This window comes from Culex pipiens, chromosome 2, assembly GCF_016801865.2.
Source record: "Culex pipiens pallens isolate TS chromosome 2, TS_CPP_V2, whole genome shotgun sequence".
Taxonomy (NCBI): domain Eukaryota; kingdom Metazoa; phylum Arthropoda; class Insecta; order Diptera; family Culicidae; genus Culex; species Culex pipiens.
The window spans coordinates 162,961,820-162,979,055 of NC_068938.1; the positions used below are offsets into that span (position 1 = coordinate 162,961,820).

Genomic DNA, 17,236 nt, shown 5'->3' on the forward strand with positions numbered 1-17,236 from the left:
AGCTTATATACGTCGCCGCCAGGCAAACCCGGTGAGGTGGTCTTGCTCGTTCTACAATGTTGCAAAGTGCACAACAGACTTTCTTATCTGGATATTTGGAATTTGTGGAAATCCACCTTTGCGTTCAGAATAATCTGTTAAGTTTTAAAATGAGAACATCCATCAAGCTTCATTAATTTTTTATTTTTCAATATTTCATTTGAATTGGTCAAGGAAGAAATCGTTAAGAAAAAATTTCAACGGCTTTATTCTTTAGGCATTTTATGTCAGAGGGTTGAAGTTTGAAAAAAAAAACAAAAATTAATAAAAATATTAGCAGCAGCCGTAATAGTGTTGCACTCAAGATTTTTGCAAATTATTTTACGGTTTATAAATCAGTATTTTTTTTTTAGTTAGGATGAAACTTTATCCATGGGTAATTCTCCGCCAACTCACACAGCAGTTGCCCCGACCCCTCTTCGATTTGCGTGAAACTTTGTCCTAAGGGGTATTTTTTGTCCCTGATCACGAATCCGAGGTCCGTTTTTTGATATCTCGTGACGGAGGGGCGGTACGACCCCTTCCATTTTTGAACATGCGAAAAAAGAGGTGTTTTTCAAAAATATGCAGCCTGAAACGATGATGAGATAGAAATTTGGTGTCAAAGGGACTTTTATGTAAAATTAGACGCCCGATTTGATGGCGTACTCAGAATTCCGAAAAAACGTATTTTTCATCGAAAAAAACACCAAAAAAGTTTTAAAAATTCTCCCATTTTCCGTTACTCGACTGTAAAAAATGTTGGAACATGTCATTTTATGGGAAATTTAATGTACTTTTCGAATCTACATTGACCCAGAAGGGTTATTTTTTCATTTAGAACAAAATTTTTCATTTTAAAATTTCGTGTTTTCTGTAACTTTGCAGGGTTATTTTTTAGAGTGTTACAATGTTCTACAAAATTGTAGGGCAGACAATTACAAAAATTTTGATATATAGACATAAGGGGCTTGCTTATAAACATCACGAGTTATCGCGATTCTACGAAAAAAAGTTTTGAAAAAGTTGGTCGTCATCGATCATGGCCGTTCATGGTCATCCGCGACAGACACGGACGACGAAACAAAGAGAAACGCAAAAAGTAACTTTTTCAAAACTTTTTTTCGTAAAATCGCGATAACTCGTGATGTTTATAAGCAAACCCCTTATGTCTGTATATCAAATTTTTTGTAATTGTCTGCTCTACAACTTTGTAGAACATTGTTACACTCTAAAAAATAACCCTGCAAAGTTACAGAAAACACGAAATTTTAAAATGAAAAATTTTGTTCTAAATGAAAAAATGACCCTTCTGGGTCAATGTAGATTCGAAAAGTACATTAAATTTCCCATAAAATGACATGTTCCAACATTTTTTACAGTCGAGTAACGGAAAATGGGAGAATTTTTAAAACTTTTTTGGTGTTTTTTTCGATGAAAAATACGTTTTTTCGGAATTCTGAGTACGCCATCAAATCGGGCGTCTAATTTTACATAAAAGTCCCTTTGACACCAAATTTCTATCTCATCACCGTTTCAGGCTGCAAATTGTTGAAAAACACCTCTTTTTTCGCATGTTCAAAAATGGAAGGGGTCGTACCGCCCCTCCGTCACGAGATATCAAAAAACGGACCTCGGATTCGTGATCAGGGACAAAAGTTACCCCTTAGGACAAAGTTTCACGCAAATCGAAGAGGGGTCGGGGCAACTTTTCCCGATTTCGTGTGAGTTGGTAGAGAATTACCCCCATACATTTCCTATGTCGAAAGAAGTATTTTCCTATCATAAATTTCTCCATTTTGATCATACATATGGGTACTTAAATATATGAAAATCTGTATCTTAAGATGGGATCCATCAATATGCCAAAGTGCATCATGGGGGGATTGTGTGAGTGTGAGTGATTGTGTAATACCAGGAAAGGAAGCTTTGCACAAGCTTAGAAATACGCCGAAAGTGACGAGAGAAAAGGATTTGATTTGCAGAAGTGGTCAAATAAACTTTTAAAAAATCAAATAAAACTGTATAAATCTGTATCTTAAGATGGGATTTTCTGATCGATTTGTTATCTTCGGAAAAGTTGTAAACTATAATCAGGACTACTCAAAAAAAATAGTTGCGCTACAACAAAATTACCAATTTTTAATTTCACTGTTTTTGAATCAAGTTGGATTTCCAAAATATGTATTTTTAAATTTGATTTTTTTATATGTTTTTAAGAAACTCAAGAATGCATCGTTTGTGTCATAGTGCATGATAGTGCGACACCTGGATCCTTGGTTAAATTTTGAAAAATCTCGAAAATAAAATCATGCATATTTTTTGAAAAAGTCTAAAAATAGATAATTTCTTAAACTTCATATTTTAGACTGGAGCGTTTGGTATGGCATGTGGTAAACACAACGCAGTGGGGCTGGCCGATTCAATTTTTAGATAGTTTAGACTAGTTAAGATGAAACTTCATATTTTAGACCAAATTGTGAAATTTTAAAATTATTTTTATTGAAAAAATCAGAAAAATTTCGCAAAAGTTTATTAACTTTGAAAATCGAACCAATTTTTCCGGATATCGTCATTCAAAATTACAGATTAATTAGATGAAACTTTGAAAAACTCATTTTCGTCAATTTAGAATATTTGTGAGGCTTTATCAAAGAAAGTAATTGTCCAACTTTCAAAGTTCCAAAAAGAAAGTAGTAGGAACTTCTTTTCAACCGTTTAAAAATATTTTTTAGGAAAAGCAATCCTTATTAATATATATTTTCCGTAAATTAAAGCCTAAAAGTTACTGTAACTCCAAAACTGTGCACTTTGTCAAAAACTCGGTAATGTTCTTTTCTTAGATTTTTACAGCAATTTAATTGTTTAATTGTTTAATTGTTTAATTGTTTAATTGTTTAATTGTTTAATTGTTTAATTGTTTAATTGTTTAATTGTTTAATTGTTTAATTGTTTAATTGTTTAATTGTTTAATTGTTTAATTGTTTAATTGTTTAATTGTTTAATTGTTTAATTGTTTCATTGTTTAATTGTTTAATTGTTTAATTGTTTAATTGTTTAATTGTTTAATTGTTTAATTGTTTAATTGTTTAATTGTTTAATTGTTTAATTGTATAATTGTTTAATTGTTTAATTGTTTAATTGTTTAATTGTTTAATTGTTTAATTGTTTAATTGTTTAATTGTTTAATTGTTTAATTGTTTAATTGTTTAATTGTTTAATTGTTTAATTGTTTAATTGTTTAATTGTTTAATTGTTTAATTGTTTAATTGTTTAATTGTTTAATTGTTTATTTGTTTAATTGTTTAATTGTTTAATTGTTTAATTGTTTAATTGTTTAATTGTTTAATTGTTTAATTGTTTAATTGTTAAATTGTTTAATTGTTTAATTGTTTAATTGTTTAATTGTTTAATTGTTTAATTGTTTAATTGTTTAATTGTTTAAGTGTTTAATTGTTTAATTGTTTAATTGTTTAATTGTTTAATTGTTTAATTGTTTAATTGTTTAATTGTTTAATTGTTTAATTGTTTAATTGTTTAATTGTTTAATTGTTTAATTGTTTAATTGTTTAATTGTTTAATTGTTTAGTTGTTTAATTGTTTAATTGTTTAATTGTTTAATTGTTTAATTGTTTAATTGTTTAATTGTTTAATTGTTTAATTGTTTAATTGTTTAATTGTTTAATTGTTTAATTGTTTAATTGTTTAATTGTTTAATTGTTTAATTGTTTAATTGTTTAATTGTTTAATTGTTTAATTGTTTAATTGTCTAATTGTTTAATTGTTTAATTGTTTAATTGTTTAATTGTTTAATTGTTTAATTGTTTAATTGTTTAATTGTTTAATTGTTTAATTGTTTAATTGTTTAATTGTTTAATTGTTTAATTGTTTAATTGTTTAATTGTTTAATTGTTTAATTGTTTAATTGTTTAATTGTTTAATTGTTTAATTGTTTAATTGTTTAATTGTTTAATTGTTTAATTGTTTAATTGTTTAATTGTTTAATTGTTTAATTGTTTAATTGTTTAATTGTTTAATTGTTTAATTGTTTAATTGTTTAATTGTTTAATTGTTTAATTGTTTAATTGTTTAATTGTTTAATTGTTTAATTGTTTAATTGTTTAATTGTTTAATTGTTTAATTGTTTAATTGTTTAATTGTTTAATTGTTTAATTGTTTAATTGTTTAATTGTTTAATTGTTTAATTGTTTAATTGTTTAATTGTTTAATTGTTTAATTGTTTAATTGTTTAATTGTTTAATTGTTTAATTGTTTAATTGTTTAATTGTTTAATTGTTTAATTGTTTAATTGTTTAATTGTTTAATTGTTTAATTGTTTAATTGTTTAATTGTTTAATTGTTTAATTGTTTAATTGTTTAATTGTTTAATTGTTTAATTGTTTAATTGTTTAATTGTTTAATTGTTTAATTGTTTAATTGTTTAATTGTTTAATTGTTTAATTGTTTAATTGTTTAATTGTTTAATTGTTTAATTGTTTAATTGTTTAATTGTTTAATTGTTTAATTGTTCAATTGTTTAATTTTTTAGTTGTTTAATTGTTTAATTGTTTAATTGTTTAATTGTTTAATTGTTTAATTGTTTAATTGTTTAATTGTTTAATTGTTTAATTGTTTAATTGTTTAATTGTTTAATTGTTTAATTGTTTAATTGTTTAATTGTTTAATTGTTTAATTGTTTAATTGTTTAATTGTTTAATTGTTTAATTGTTCAATTGTTTAATTTTTTAGTTGTTTAATTGTTTAATTGTTTAATTGTTTAATTGTTTAATTGTTTAATTGTTTAATTGTTTAATTGTTTAATTGTTTAATTGTTTAATTGTTTAATTGTTTAATTGTTTAATTGTTTAATTGTTTAATTGTTTAATTGTTTAATTGTTTAATTGTTTAATTGTTTAATTGTTTAATTGTTTAATTGTTTAATTGTTTAATTGTTTAATTGTTTAATTGTTTAATTGTTTAATTGTTTAATTGTTTAATTGTTTAATTGTTTAATTGTTTAATTGTTTAATTGTTTAATTGTTTAATTGTTTAATTGTTTAATTGTTTAATTGTTTAATTGTTTAATTGTTTAATTGTTTAATTGTTTAATTGTTTAATTGTTTAATTGTTTAATTGTTTAATTGTTTAATTGTTCAATTGTTTAATTTTTTAGTTGTTTAATTGTTTAATTGTTTAATTGTTTAATTGTTTAATTGTTTAATTGTTTAATTGTTTAATTGTTTAATTGTTTAATTGTTTAATTGTTTAATTGTTTAATTGTTTAATTGTTTAATTGTTTAATTGTTTAATTGTTTAATTGTTTAATTGTTTAATTGTTTAATTGTTTAATTGTTTAATTGTTTAATTGTTTAATTGTTTAATTGTTTAATTGTTTAATTGTTTAATTGTTTAATTGTTTAATTGTTTAATTGTTTAATTGTTTAATTGTTTAATTGTTTAATTGTTTAATTGTTTAATTGTTTAATTGTTTAATTGTTTAATTGTTTAATTGTTTAATTGTTTAATTGTTTAATTGTTTAATTGTTTAATTGTTTAATTGTTTAATTGTTTAATTGTTTAATTGTTTAATTGTTTAATTGTTTAATTGTTTAATTGTTTAATTGTTTAATTGTTTAATTGTTTAATTGTTTAATTGTTTAATTGTTTAATTGTTTAATTGTTTAATTGTTTAATTGTTTAATTGTTTAATTGTTTAATTGTTTAATTGTTTAATTGTTTAATTGTTTAATTGTTTAATTGTTTAATTGTTTAATTGTTTAATTGTTTAATTGTTTAATTGTTTAATTGTTTAATTGTTTAATTGTTTAATTGTTTAATTGTTTAATTGTTTAATTGTTTAATTGTTTAATTGTTTAATTGTTTAATTGTTTAATTGTTTAATTGTTTAATTGTTTAATTGTTTAATTGTTTAATTGTTTAATTGTTTAATTGTTTAATTGTTTAATTGTTTAATTGTTTAATTGTTCAATTGTTTAATTTTTTAGTTGTTTAATTGTTTAATTGTTTAATTGTTTAATTGTTTAATTGTTTAATTGTTTAATTGTTTAATTGTTTAATTGTTTAATTGTTTAATTGTTTAATTGTTTAATTGTGAATTGTTTAATTGTTTAATTGTTTAATTGTTTAATTGTTTAATTGTTTAATTGTTTAATTGTTTAATTGTTCAATTGTTTAATTTTTTAGTTGTTTAATTGTTTAATTGTTTAATTGTTTAATTGTTTAATTGTTTAATTGTTTAATTGTTTAATTGTTTAATTGTTTAATTGTTTAATTGTTTAATTGTTTAATTGTTTAATTGTTTAATTGTTTAATTGTTTAATTGTTTAATTGTTTAATTGTTTAATTGTTTAATTGTTTAATTGTTTAATTGTTTAATTGTTTAATTGTTTAATTGTTTAATTGTTCAATTGTTTAATTTTTTAGTTGTTTAATTGTTTTTTTTCCAGTAAATGTTGTGTTCCCATAGTTGGTCCATCCCGGAGAACGATTACCCAAGGTGAACTGATTGAAGGTATACACGTCGAAAGACGACTGATGGTGGTGTCGGGGGTAAAATATGCAAGTCTTCTTGACGCACCACCATCACAACTACGACGACAGACTGGCTGCTGCTGCACTCCGGGTAGCATACCTTGCAGGCGTAACAACAGCCGGATGGCGAGCAGCAGCGCTGAGGTAATTTTACACTTGACTGGCTTTCAATAAAACAAAGTTACAAATTGCAGCGCAGAAACTCACTCTCTCGACGCGGAATCTATTGTGGGCATGTTCACAAATACATAGAGACACGCACACATACACACGCGTTTGGTGTGGAGGGAGTGTCATGACGTCGTTCGCGGTTGAAACTTTGTTGTTGGGATGAAAGTTTCGATTAAAGCTGGCGCAGGAATAATTAAAATGTTGAAAACGTAAAATTTCTTCTATTTGTAATAAATCAAATCGATGCATTGATATGTTCATGTTTAAAAGAAGAAAGAAAAATTTCAGCACATATAACTTAAATCTTCAACATTTTACGTTTACGTCAATTTAGCCACTGTCAGATACAACATTCAACCGTTTTCTCATTTCCGGCTCAACCACTTTCCGATACGGTTCTTTTGGCTAGAAGCAGCTATTCAAGGACTCTCATTCCCTAGTTCCAGGCCGTAGTACGAAGCGATTCACCGAACGTCAATCAAATGTCGAACTTTGCTCGAGAGCCAAATCCTTCTTCCCACACTGCCAATCTCTGAGGATTCCTGGGGAAAACCTTCCGGAATCCGGAATCCATCTACACGCTGCTGGGTGGAAGAGGAGGAGGATTGATTGCGCCAAAACAAATTAAGAATTATCGATTTGATTGAAAGCGATTTATTGGCCTTTTCAGGGTGCAGATTCTGGCGTGATGGGAAATGCTGCTCTGTCGGGATGGGATCGATTGGCTCTCGAGCGCCGGCTCCAGGGCAGTAATTGCTGGTGCTTTCGGATGGCTTGGAGCTTGAACCCACTCGAGCGTTCGTCCGTTCGTCCTGGGGAATGTGGCTAGGTGGTGTTTGTGTGGTTATGTTGTAAAGCTAAGCGATTCTGAGGGAATTGCAAAAAGTTCGAGACTTTTTTTTATATATTTATATTTCAATGTTTTTTTATTTATATTTTTTGGCTAAAACTATAATAAAGAAGTCCCGGGGTAGTCGGGTAATCGGTTGTACCCGACCCTCTCTAATTTCAATGAAACTTTGTAGACATGTTGTCTTAAGCTTATATAAGCCATTGATGTGTGTAAGTTTAATTTTATTTTGTATGTAGTTATTTCGTCATTTTAAAATTGCTGTATCTCAAAGCCATTGGATCGTATCAAAAAGTGGTCGGAGACAAACTTGCAGGAAATTTGACGAGCTATCTGAAAAATACACTGATAGATAACTAGACGCAACTTTTATGAAATTTTCAGATTTTCAAGTTTGATAGTGAATTGAAAAGTGAGCTCATGATTTATTTCTCGTTCAAATTATTTATAGAGTAAGCCTAATATGTTATAAAAAGAATCACGAAAAATGCGAGCTAGAGCAAATCAAAATACAATAATCATGTATCAAAACTCTTTTTTTAATTTTGAAAAATTAAAAGAGGTAATCGATATTTTAAACAGTTTTTTATAAAAGTCTTCATACTGAGTATTGTCCAAAGTACAATTCTTGTGAAGATACAGTGATTTAAATAATTAAAATTTTGAAAAAAAACCAGGGATTTTGCCCATACTTTATGGTTTTTCATGATTTGAAAAATAAAGCAATGCACGTCCAAATTCTCATAAGTTTGCCTTTGACACCATTTCAATTAGACTCATTTTATTATTGATGTTAGCTAATTTATTACCCCAGTAATTATATTCTTACTAACCACGAAGAAAAAAAATCTGTTATCAGTTATTTTTTTTAAGCTAAATAATTTAGCTAATAAATTTGAGCCTTTCCTCTAATTTGCATATTCTTCAATCAATTGTATATCACTGATTTTTTGTTCTATGACAAGGTCCGTGAATATCCTCGTTCTCCAAACAAACTTCTGAACACTGATATTTAGCTATTTTTCAAGAATATTTAGCTTGAAATTTGTTATTTAGTCATTTATTTGTGAAGAAAGCATGTTACCTAGATTATTAAAACTGAAAGCTGTTCCTTATGATCTTTATCTAATTTTTTTTTCGTGGGATGTAAGTAAGCTCAAAATTCATACTTGTATCAAATGGAACAAAAGATAAAGTTTGTTTGTTTTTGTTTTATAAACTGTAAACTTTTGAGTTTTCAATAAAATAATTTTCTATATAAAATGGACCCTTCCAAAACTTGAAACATTGGCTTCAAACCATAATTTCAAAAAGTTAAGCTTCCTTTAAAATATTGAACTTTTTTTAAAGGAATTTCGAAAGAAAAGAAGTTATTCACTATCTGTGAACAAAATAAATGCAAAATGTGACATTTATGAAATTAGAATTAAAAAAAAAAACAATTAAAATTCAATGACGAAGGAAATATAACGTGAAAAATTTCTATTATATTTTTTAATCAAAAGTATCATTTCAAAAGGGCGTAATATTAAATGTTTGGCCCTTTAAAAATGTTAGTCTTGATTCAAAAAAGTAAAAATATAGTTTTCGAAAAGATCAGAAAATTTCACGAATGTTTCTTGTTTTAACATTGAAAATCGGACCATTTGTTGCTGAGATATCGACATTAGAAAATGGTGGGTTGTTTGGGTGAGACTTAGAAAACATCAATTTTTCTGTTTCTTTTTCTTTAAGCCGCCGCTGTATCTCATCAACGAGTGATCCAATCTTCAATGTCTCTTAGACAATTTTAAAGGAAATTTTCTGAATTTTTCGAAAAAAAATATTTTCAGAAAAGGTCACTCATGGCCACTATTTTTAAAAATGAAAAAACTGAAAAAATAACTTTCGGTGGCTATATCCTGGGAACGGAGCTCTTTATCCAAAAATCTGTAAAGTACTTTTCGATAGCAAATTTAGTTTTACCAAAAAAAAAATTTGGTAATTTTTTTTAGTGTGAGATCGATTTTTTCCAAAAATCACTGCCAAAATTGATTGAATACTTGCATGGGTGAACCAATGACACAAAATAGCTTCTTTGGTCATAGGGAAGGCCCCCACAAAGTTTGAGCGAAATCAAAAAATACAAATAAAATCCATTTCCGGTTTTTGTAGAGAATTGCTCAACTTTTAATGTTTCAAGAGAGCTGAAATTGGTTTCAACGAGGACGAATTCAAATTTAAACTATCAAGAGTTACATTCTGAAAGGCTTAAAATCATAAATTTTGAATATTTATAAATTTTGGGCTTAATAAAAAAATTTGGAAGCAGAAATATTCAAGGTTAAATTTTTCAATTCAATTAATTCAGATTATTTAAGTAAATAATCAATTCACAATTTAGTACTTATAGACCTTATAGACCTTATAGAGTTCAAGAGTTCCTTTCAACTTTGATTTGAACTTTAGTTCATTTTTGATGTAACTGAATGTTGGATTCTATTGCTAGATTTGCCAAGAGTGGGAAAAACGTTTCATTATTTAACATGGAAAATCGTGTCAACAACATCGTGTCCGAGATTTCGCGAAAATGCTAATGCTGGCTAATTTTATGACACTTGAAAACTTAAAAACGGTACACTTTATCAATTGCAAATTGTAATTTGCTTTTGTTATTTTTTTATATTTTATTTGGCAATTAATTTTTTTTTATTGAAAAAAATCAAAAACTTTTTCAAAAATGAATATCTCTGGTATTAGCTTTTGCACCATTCTAAACTCTAGCTCAAAAATGCCTTTTTGATTCCCCCTAAAAATACAAAAAATGATAGATTAGAAAATATTCAAAAAAAAAATCAAATTATTCGCTCTACAGCATTGCCTTGGCGTTCTCGATTGCGAGATTCCTGCTCAAAACTAGGTGTCTGAAGGCTTGATTGTTGAGGCAATTGCAAACCTCTTTTTACACCTTAGCTCCCATCCACCCCGGGATTCAAACTGATGACCTTTGGATTGTTAGTCCAACTGTCTACCAGCGACTCCACCGAGACAGGAGACGACTCCTACACCTGGACTGAGCTAACGACCTAACCTTTAGGTTAGTCCGGGGCCAACATTTACTTCCCGTCCGACGGAAGGCGTGATCAGACAAATCTCGTCTCGAAAAATGCCACCGGGACCGTCTGGGATCGAACCCAGGCCGACTGGGTGAGAGGCAATCACGCTTACCCTTACACCACGGTCCCGGCTAAAATATTCGTATTTTGGAAATTTAATTTTAGAGATAAACAGTCACATAAGAAACGGTGTCTTTTTTTGTAGCCCTAATAAAAACTTTCAACAATGTTGGAGACACCACGTCGACCATAAAATCAAGATTTAATGACAGGGACGTGCGTGGACTAAGTTTTATTCAAATAAAATAACACAAAGCATAGTCGATTTGCAAAAATATCCAGAATTACACTTACACCATCATGACGTTTAACACAATTCGATTATTTGTCACATTTTTGTTATATTTTGAATAAATATTTGAAATATTTTCCAAAGAAATATCTTGTTCCATGCATTTCTCAGTAACAAAACAAATTTGTTTTTGTAAGAAATTCTTACTTAATAAAGACCTTTTGAATAGTTATCTAGATTATCTCAAACATTTTAAAGCTGAACTTATATTTTGCATGACAGATTCCAATTTCTGATTTCAGATTGATAATTTTTTTTTTGAATCCATTTTTTTGCAAATAGTCAATTGAAAAAAGTTTCAAACGCAATAAATTTAAGAGCGAGTTTTTCACCAATGTGTAACAGGTCGTATCGAGGTGCTCCGATTTGGATGAAACTTTCAGCGTTTGTTTGTCTATACATGAGATGAACTCATGCCAAATATGAGCCCTCTAAGACAAAGGGAAGTGGGGTAAAACGGGCTTCGAAGTTTGAGGTCGAAAAAACATAACAAATCTTAAAATTGCTCGCATTTCCGTAAAACTTCATCAATTCCAACTCTCTTAGATGCATTCGAAAGGTCTTTTGAATCACATCAAAATGTGCCATAGACATCCAGGATTGGTTTGACTTTTTCTCATAGCTTTTGCAAATTACTGTTAAAAATGGTTTTTTTTTAAACCTTAATATCTTTTTGCAACAGCCTCCAACACCCATACTCCTATAGGTCAAAAGATAGGTAATTTCATGCACTATAAGCCTACGGTATTAACTTTTTGGCCAATCGCAGTTTTTCTCATAGTTTTTCGATTTTTCTATAACAAACATTTTACAACGTTAGTTTTTGCCCTGTAGGCCACCATAGCGGCACTTTTTGGTCTCAATTTTGTCATATTCGAAATCCTCGGACAATTTCACGTAAGTAAGAAGTATTGGAGTTGTAATTTTGATTTAAAAAAAAATTAAATAAAACATTTTTGAAAAAAGAAATAGATTTTTTTTACCCTATGGTCAATACGTCAAATGCTGTATCAAGTAGGCGAAAACCCACGAGGTGGTCACTCCAAATATATTGCATTTATTTCATAAGTTAATCCGTATGTGCATCCATATTTACGTGCATACACCATTCCTCTATGAATTTTATTTCAGTGTTTTTCACAGCTGTCATCGCAAACGCGCGCACTGTTTACAAACAACAAAAAAATCAATCTGTCTCTATTACATTTCCATTGTTTTGTGTTGAATTTAGTGCGTGTTCCGGACTCAGTAAGGCACCAGCAATCGAGATGGTGGTAACCCAGGAGGACAAGTCGATCGAGCTGCTGGACGTGGACCCTCAGGAGACGGAGGACGACGGGGCGGTGGTGGTGCTGGACTCCAAGCGGAAGGCAAGCGCACCGTAATCAAGACTTTGACACGGCAGACGTACTTTTTGCCCGTGTTTGGCCTAGTTGATCCAGAGAAACTCAAGCCGGGCTATTTGGTGGGCGTAAACAAGGACTCGTACCTCATCCTGGAGACACTTCCGGCCGACCGTGCAGTATTCGGACATTGGTGGGTTGGACAGGCAAATCCAGAAATTGATTGAGGCCGTCGTGCTGCCGACGACGCACAAGGACAAGTTCAAGAACCTGAGAATTCATCCACCGAAGTCGACCTACCTGAAGCTGGCCGGCCAGTAGCTGATGCAGATGTTCATCGGAGACGGTGCCAAGCTCGTCTGGGACGCGTCCGCACTGGCCAAGGAAAAGTCGTCGGTGGTTTAATTTCTTTTTATTTGTGAAATCAGCTTTTTTTGAATTGTTAGATATGATGAAAAAAAAAGATATTGACCGCCCCCTCCTCTCCCTTCTCAGCCCCCCCCCCCAACTCGTTGGGTTGCGATCAGGTGCACGTACTTTTTCAACTTGCTATTCGGCCCCACGATGAACGTCAAGATCCGTTCCTGCTTCAACCACTTTGTTATCTCTCGATCCCAGCTGTCCACCAAACTGCTCGGAGTCACAATCAGAACCCGCTTCACAATCGGCTGCCCGTAAGGTCCCTGATTCTTCAAGGTGTAGATCAACGCCTACGTCTGCAACGTCTTCCCCAGTCCCATCGGCCAAAATCGCTTCAAACTGTTCCGAGTCTTCGCGTTTCATTCCCAAAACGCAGAAAGCTCACCCCTTCCCGCTGGTGAGGCCGCAAATGCTTAGCCACGCAGTACGGAACGCAACCCTTTGTTATACTTCCACTGATCGAACGAAGGCTCCCGCATCGTCAACGGAACAAAGTCCTCCGCAATCGCTTCCTCCCCACCGTCCCAACCTGCTCGACACCACAATCGGACTCCCGGCGCACATCGACTCCGCCGGCGGCCTAAACGCTCCTCTCGCCTCGTATCGAACCCTCTTCACCGGCACATCATTCTCCTTGGCCACCTTCCCATCAATTCGCTCCACCAGTTCAACCTCCTTGCTCCTCCCCCTTCACCAACCCGGAGCTCCCAATCACCTTGCCGTCCTCGTCGCCCAACGTGACGCTCTTCCCGCCCACGATGGTCAACGTTCCGTCGCCCTCCCACGTTTTGTGCTTTTTGGTCGTTATTTTGCCCCAGCACACTTGCGTCGTCGTTGGTTCTGCGGGGGTGTGCAACGCTGCCGGCTTTCTGACTGCGACGGCTTGAGCTTCCAACACAGGCATGGTTCTTCGAGCTGATGAGCAGCTCCAGCATGCCCGGGTCCGGTTGGGCTTGCGGTAACGGCTGCGGTCGGATTGTGAGGGTGGTGGAAGTTCGGTCGGCAGGGACCGCTTCATCGACGGTCCTGCCGTCATCACCCGCATTTGCTCAAGCTGGATTGGAGCGGTGACAGTTTGTAAATGAAGGAAACAAACAAGTGACAGTTCTGAACTGTCACTATCCACACTGAACAAAATTTTGTTCCGAATATCGTGCAGATAAATAATATTTACGCTTGTATTTACGATATTTACGAAATATTTACGGATGTAAATCCAATGCGCTACGGATCAACCATGTGCCCAACCCCGTGCGAAAACCTGTTTTACCCTTAATCCAACAAATTGTTAAAAAATATTTGAATTCATTCTAAATGGCATTTTTTTCAATCAAATTTACAACTCCAATACTTCTTACTTACGTGAAATTGTCCGAGGATTTCGAATATGACAAAATTGAGACCAAAAAGTGCCGCTATGGCGGCCTACAGGGCAAAAACTAACGTTGTAAAATGTTTGTTATAGAAAATCGAAAAACTATGAGAAAAACTGCGATTGGCCAAAAAGTTAATACCGTAGGCTTATAGTGCATGAAATTACCTATCTTTTGACCTATAGGAGTATGGGTGTTGGAGGCTGTTGCAAAAAGATATTAAGGTTTAAAAAAAAAACCATTTTTAACAGTAATTTGCAAAAGCTATGAGAAAAAGTCAAACCAATCCAGGACGTCTATGGCACATTTTGAAGTGATTCAAAAGACTTTTCGAATGCATCTAAGAGAGTTGGAATTGATGAAGTTTTACGGAAATGCGAGCAATTTTAAGATTTTTTATGTTTTTTCGACCTCAAACTTCGAAGCCCGTTTTACCCCACTTCCCTTTGTCTTAGAGGGCTCATATTTGGCATGAGTTCATCTCATGTATAGACAAACAAACGCTGAAAGTTTCATCCAAATCGGAGCACCTCGATACGATCTCTAGAACAAACCGAGCAATATTTACAAATACTGCCTCTTAAAACAACTTTATTTTTCCAGAGAATTTCCCCTTGTAATGCTGTGCACTCATCGGTTATGCTATGCTGCACTGTTTGAAACCCAAGGCCCTGCAGCTAATTGCCGGAGGTCTTCAAGTTGAATGCCAGCGATTGTAGTAAAGTCAGAGTTGAAGGCCAATCAAGGCATTATGTTGGGTACTACTACTGGGTTCAAGTGGATGTCGAGAAGGAGCAAGAATCGAACTACTGCGGTGTTGTACTTCATTCGGGCGTTTGCACTTAATTACTGAAATTGACAGGAACTTGGGTGGAAAATCCTGGTTTTCAAATACATGTCTTCTGGAACCGGTTCAACCTTCTCATAGATGAAATCTTATCAGATTGTTCACACATGGTCATATAATCCCTGCTATAAGCCGATACTTCAAAGAGATACGACCTGCCAAACCATTACAGGAGCTTTTGAGGGTCCTCACTATCACGGTTCTTTTCATTAGTTTTCCAAAATCTACAAAAGCTCACAAAGTAAACTTCCAGACGCACCCCAAAAAAATCAATTTCCCGTCTTAAAGCTAATCCCGCCTTTAAGCCTTCCGGTAATCCCACGGGACACTCTAGTCGGTCCTCCGTCAACAAGAGCTTTTTTTTTCTATTTCCTCGCAGCCAACTCAAAAAGGAAATCTTGCGAGGAAAAGCGCGTAGCCATGTTATCCTCCACGGGATAAAATGGTTCCTAGACGACGGAGGAGGCACACAAACAAAAGAGCGGTGGAAAAAGAACAATCTCAGGCCCCCTCACTCATGAGAATCTAATCCATTTTGGGACGTGGTCCATATTTTTGGGATTCGCTGTTCCCGTGGGAGAGTGGGAGGGGGGGACCGGAAAACACTTTCTGGCGGAAGTTTTGGTCCCCTGGATAATGTGTGACGGAGGTGGCATAGTGAGTCTTTGATATTTTTCTGTTATATGTTAAGTTGTTAAATTCTCAAACGGTCTAATTTGGTTGATATTTGGACAAACTAACCGTTGGAAATAATGTCCAAGCATCATCCACAGGATCCCACTGTTCACCGGAATCTACCCAGCGTTTCCAAGACATTCCCAAGAGTACTCTACCAAACCGTCAATATATAATAGAAAAAGAAGTCGTCTCCACCATCTCGCGCCCTCGCTCATCCCACCAACAAACACAGACCCTTGGAAACAGTCCGAAAAGCATGGTGGCAATATTCGGCCACATATGTTTACAACATTATTCTCCCTGTCAGTTCCTACCCAGACCTTTGTTGAAATATAGAGAGAATATGTGCCACATGTAGGGAGGGACGATTTGGGTCTGGTCCAGATCGGAATCCCCCTTTTTTCCTGGGGGGAAGAGGAATCTGGCCACGCAACTGGTCACCGACTGGACGGATGGAGAGATAAACGTGATGAATGTGACTAAAACCTGGCATGTTTGGGATGTTTGGGAAATCTCTTCGATTATGTGGAATATTATTTCTGGACAGCAGCCTGCGGGGCTGGAACCGGCAGCAGCTTGAATTGTTGAAATGTGACTCTTACGTGTTTTGGGGGCTGGATAATGTTGGTACATGCGATTTGGAGCAGCTGGATGTTTTAATTTACCTGAAAGTAAAAGTAAATATAAAAGTAAAAGTAAGAAATAGATTGAGAAAATGTGTAAAGTTCATAATGTTGCGTACTTTTAAAACATGCAGGGTAAAGGACCAGATTGTTGCTCACTAACCGAATTTAGATTGAAGTTAACCAACATAATCTATTTTACGGCTCAAAAAGTTATGCCGGTATATATACCTACTATCATTTTTTTTAGTAGTTTTCATTAAAAGCTCAACATATCAACATTCTTTTGAAACGCATTTTTAAACAACTTTATTTTGGAAAAGACCACCCTTATCGCAAAACAAAAAAAAATGTGTTGAATTATTTTGCCAAATTTGAGCCAATACGGAGCACTTTTGGATATTGGCTTCTGCTGGTTTGGCGTGGGATCGCTGTTTTATTATTATACAACCAGAAAATGATTTTATCTATACAATTTTAAAATATATAAAAAATAAAGAATATCATAATTCATCAAAAATCGTCAGAAAAGTTTAAAAATAATATTTTTGAGATTTACACTGTACATCATGGTTATATCTGGGAACGAGTATTGACTCAAATTTATGTCAAAAAAATGTGTAATTTTACCCTAGGGGTTAATTACTTCGAGTATACTGCATACGCGTATCATACGCACATAATATTCTCATTGTTTGCATACCGTATTGACGATATAGACCCCATATTCGTCGTATTTGAGGTCATATCTACCCAAATATCAGCGTGAATATCATACGCGCATAATACTCGCGCAGTATTCCTTGGCTGCATACCGTATCGACTCCAATATTGGCTTCATATTGGTGCAATATGAGAAATGAATTGCCCTTTGAATTTTACCACAAAAAATGTGTAAATTTACCACCATTACA

At 32.5% G+C, this 17,236-nt stretch overlaps 1 protein-coding gene and 1 pseudogene across 3 annotated transcripts in view; one reads left to right on the forward strand and one right to left on the reverse strand.

Annotated features, from left to right (window-relative positions):
• Nucleotides 1-17,236, reverse strand: part of LOC120416738 (5-hydroxytryptamine receptor-like) — a 341,954-nt gene that overhangs the window by 170,388 nt on the left and 154,330 nt on the right. The gene's annotated exons all lie outside the window — the stretch shown is intronic.
• LOC120416751 (uncharacterized) lies at nt 12,251-13,872 on the forward strand (annotated as a pseudogene).